General features: G+C 38.1%; 1 non-coding gene across 1 annotated transcript; it reads right to left on the bottom strand.

Annotated features, from left to right (window-relative positions):
* Nucleotides 1-3,898: 3,898 nt before the first annotated feature.
* LOC112713799 (small nucleolar RNA R71) lies at nt 3,899-4,006 on the bottom strand. Its single transcript, XR_003158760.1, has one exon. It is a non-coding gene; the product is annotated as a small nucleolar RNA R71 (small nucleolar RNA).
* Nucleotides 4,007-4,590: the final 584 nt, after the last annotated feature.

Genomic DNA, 4,590 nt, shown 5'->3' with positions numbered 1-4,590 from the left:
CAGAGAGTGGCATAAGATTTATTACTGACCCCAAGTCACACAGAGCCTTTTTAAAGGTCATGGTGCCTATGGTACAGGATATTAAAAATTTACCAGGATCTTGTTTCTTTTGAGGTAGAGTTTGCTGAACCCATGTATCTAGTTCACTAATGAGCAAGGGAGGTTCACCTTTCCAAGTCTCATTACCAAACAACTTGGCATTCAGCTTCATGATGGCTCCTAGATATTGAGCAACTTGCTCTTCAGTTATATGTTCATCCTCTTCAGAGGAAGAATAGTTCTCAAAGCTCATGAATGGTAAAAGAAGGTTTAATGGGATCTCTGTGGTCTCTAAGGGAGCCTCAGATTCCTTTAGGTCCTCAATAGGTAACTCATTTATGTTCAGGGGACGTCCCAGGAGGTCTTCCTCACTAGAATTCACGTCCTTCTCCTCCTTTATGCATTCGGCCATATTGATTATTGATGAGCGGATAATTTGTACGCTTTTTGGCATTATTTTTAGTATGTTTTTAGTATGATCTAGTTAGTTTTTAGTATATTTTTATTAGTTTTTAGTTAAAATTCACTTTTCTGGACTTTACTATGAGTTTGTGTATTTTTCTGTGATTTCAGGTATTTTCTGGCTGAAATTGAGGGACCTGAGCAAAAATCTGATTCAGAGACTAAAAAAGGACTGCAGATGCTGTTGGATTCTGACCTCCCTACACTCGAAGTGGATTTTCTGGAGCTACAGAAGCCCACTTGGCGCTCTCTATAAGTAGGACCTTTTACTATTGTATTTTTCATCTTGGGATCTTTGGATTATTTTAGATCCTTTGATCATCTTTGGACATCTAGTTCTTAGATCATTGGGATGCTGGCCTCACGGCCATGCCTAGACCTTGTTCTTATGTATTTTCAACGGTGGAGTTTCTACACACCATAGATTAAGGTGTGGAGCTCTACTGTACCTCGAGTATTAATGTAATTACTATTGTTCTTCTATTCAATTCCGCTTGTTCTTGTTCTAAGATATCACTTGTTCTTCAACTTGATGAATGTGATGATCCGTGACACTCATCATCATTCTCACCTATGAACGTGTGACTGACAACCACCTCCGTTCTACCTTCGACTGGGTGAATATCTCTTGGATTCTTTAACCAGAATCTTCGTGGTATAGGCTAGAACTGATGGCGGTATTCAAGAGAATCCGGAAGGTCTAACCTTGTCTGTGGTATTCTGAGTAGGATTCAATGATTGAATTACTGTGACGTGCTTCAAACTCCTGAGGGCGGGGCGTTAGTGACAGACGCAAAAGAATCACTGGATTCTATTCCGGCCTGATCGAGAACCGACAGATGGATAGCCGTGCCGTGACAGGGTGCGTTGAACATTTCCACTGAGAGGATGGGAGGTAGCCACTGACAACGGTGAAACCCTTGCTTAAGCTTGCCATGGAAAGGAGTAAGAAGGATTGGATGAAGACAGTAGGAAAGCAGAGAGACGGAAGGGAAAGCATCTTCATACGCTTATCTGAAAGTCCTACCAATGAATTACATAAGTATCTCTATCTTTATCTTTATGTTTTATTCGTATATCACCATACCCATTTGAGTTTGCCTGACTGAGATTTACAAGGTGACCATAGCTTGCTTCATACCAACAATATCTGTGGGATCGACCCTTACTCGCGTAAGGTTTATTACTTGGACGACCCAGTACACTTGCTGGTTAGTTGTGCGAAGTTGTGTTTATGCCATGGTATTGAACACCAAGTTTTTGGATTCATTACCGGGGATTATTTGATTTGTGAAAAGTATTGATCACAATTTCGTGCACCAAGTTTTTGGCGCCGTTGCCGGGGATTGTTCGAGTATGGACAACTGACGGTTCATCTTGTTGCTTAGATTAGGTATTTTTCTTCAGAGTTCTTAAGAATGAATTCTAGTGTTTCAAGGTGATGTTCTTACCATCACCAAAGCTGATTGATCTTCATCAATTTAGCTCTTGAATGCAATGTTCTGCTGAAGCTTGGCTAGCCATGTCTAATTCCTTTAGACTGAAGCTTTAGACTAACATTGCATGATTCCTGGAATTCTCATTAGGAATTTTGATATCTTTATTTTCTTTTTCCACTTAATTTTCGAAAATCCAAAAAAAATTACAAAATCATAAAATCCAAAAATTTCTTGTTTGAGTCTAGTGTCTCATATTAAGTTTGGTGTCAATTGCATGTTTCTGTTCTTCTTACATTCATGCATGTGTCTTAGTGATCTTCAAGATGTTCTTGATGATTTCATTACTCTGATCTTTAATTCTTCTTGACTTGAGTGTTTATGTGTCTCATGTGCATTCTCATTAGTGTCAGTAGTATACAAACTGCTAAGTTTGGTGTCTTGCATGCATTGTTATTTGATTTTAGTTGCATTTTGATTATTCCTCACTATTAAAAATCCAAAAATATTTTTAATTTGTGTCTTTTCAAGTCAATAATACAGAGAATTGAAGATTCAGAACATACTGCAGAGGAATTATACAGAAAAAGCTGGGCGTTCAAAATGCCCAGTGAAGAAGACAGACTGGCGTTTAAACGCCAGCCAGGGTGCCTGGCTGGGCGTTTAACGCCCAAAAGGGTAGAGTTTTGGGCGTTAAACGCCAGAATGTGCACCATTCTGGGCGTTTAACGCCAGGATGGCACAAGAGGGAAGATTCTGTTTTCAATGCAATTTTTTTTTCAGTTTTCAAAATTTTTCAAAATCAAATCTTTTTCAAATCATATCTTTTCAATCAAATCTTTTTCAAAATCAATTTCTCTCTATTTTTAAAAATACTTGCTATCAATCAATGATTTGATTCAACATTTCAAGTATGTTGCCTTTTCTATTGAGAAAGGTTTAATGTTTGAATCATATCTTTTCTTGTTAGCCAAGTTTTTAATTTTCAAAATCAAATCTTTTTAAAATGTTTTTCAAATCATATCTTCTCAATCACATCTTTTTAAAACTAATCATATCTTCTTAACCACATCTTTTTCAAAATAGTTTTCAATCAAATCTTTTTGATTTCTAATTTCAAAATCTTTTTCATAAATCACTTGATTTCTTGTCCACTTTCATTTTCGAAAATCAATTAGTGTTTTTCAAAAATATTTTCAAAATCTTTCACTCAATTTTCGAAAATTACTTCCCTTCTTCTCACATCCTTCTATTTATGGACTAACACTATTCCTTAATGCAAAATTCGAACTCCATCTTCTTTGATAAGTTCGAATTTTCTACTTCTGCCTTCTATTTTTCTTTTCCTCTGACACCTCAAGGAATCTCTATACTGTGACATAGAGGATTCCACATTTTCTTGTTCTCTTCTCTTTCTTATGAGCAGGAGCAAAGACAAAAGCATTCTTGTTGAGGCTGATCCTGAACCTGAAAGGACCTTGAAGAGAAAGCTAAGAGAAGCCAAAGCACAACTCTCTGTAGAGGACCTAACAGAAATCTTCAAAGAAGAAGACCCCATGGCAGCCGAAAACAACAACAATGCCAACAATGCAAGGAAGGTGCTGGGTGACTTTACTGCACCTACTCCCGACTTTTATGGGAGAAGCATCTCTATCCCTGCCATTGGAGCAAACAACTTTGAGCTTAAGCTTCAATTAGTTTCTCTAATGCAACAGAATTGCAAGTTCCATGGACTTCCATTGGAAGATCCTCATCAGTTTTTAGCTGAATTCTTGCAAATCTGTGACACTGTCAAGACTAATAGGGTTGACCCTGAGGTCTACAGACTTATGCTATTCCCTTTTGCTGTAAGAGACAGAGCTAGGACATGGTTGGACTCTCAACCTAAAGAAAGCCTGGACTCTTGGGAAAAGCTAGTCAATGCCTTCTTGGCAAAGTTCTTTCCACCTCAAAAATTGAGTAAGCTTAGTGTGGAAGTCTAAACCTTCAGACAGAAGGAAGGAGAATCCCTCTATGAAGCTTGGGAAAGATACAAACAATTAATCAGAAAGTGTCCTTCTGATATGCTTTCTGAATGGAGCATCATAGGTATTTTCTATGATGGTCTCTCTGAACTATCCAAAATGTCTTTGGATAGCTCTGCTGGAGGCTCTCTTCATCTGAAGAAGACGCCTACAGAAGCTCAAGAGCTGATTGAAATGGTTGCAAATAACCAATTCATGTACACTTCTGAAAGAAATCCTGTGAACAATGGGACTAGTCAGAAGAAAGGAGTTCTTGAGATTGACACTCTGAATGCCATATTGGCTCAGAACAAAATATTGACTCAACAAGTCAATATGATTTCTCAAAGTCTGTCTGGAATGCAAATGCACCAAGCAGTACTAAGGAGGCTTCATCTGAGGAAGAAGCCTATGATCCTGAGAACCCTTCAATGGAAGAGGTGAATTACATGGGAGAATCCTATGGAAACACCTATAATCCTTCATGGAGAAATCATCCAAATTTCTCATGGAAGGATCAACAGAGACCTCAACAAGGTTTCAACAATAATCATGGTGGAAGAAACAGGTTTAGCAATAGCAAGCCTTTTCCATCATCTTCTCAGCAACAGACAGAGGGTTCTAAAGCAGAATGCCTCTGACTTAGCAAC

The sequence above is a fragment of the Arachis hypogaea genome, chromosome 9 (assembly GCF_003086295.3).
Source record: "Arachis hypogaea cultivar Tifrunner chromosome 9, arahy.Tifrunner.gnm2.J5K5, whole genome shotgun sequence".
Taxonomy (NCBI): Eukaryota; Viridiplantae; Streptophyta; class Magnoliopsida; order Fabales; family Fabaceae; genus Arachis; species Arachis hypogaea.
The sequence above is the reverse complement of the archived record's forward strand: the minus strand, read 5'-3'. Positions and strand labels throughout refer to the sequence as shown.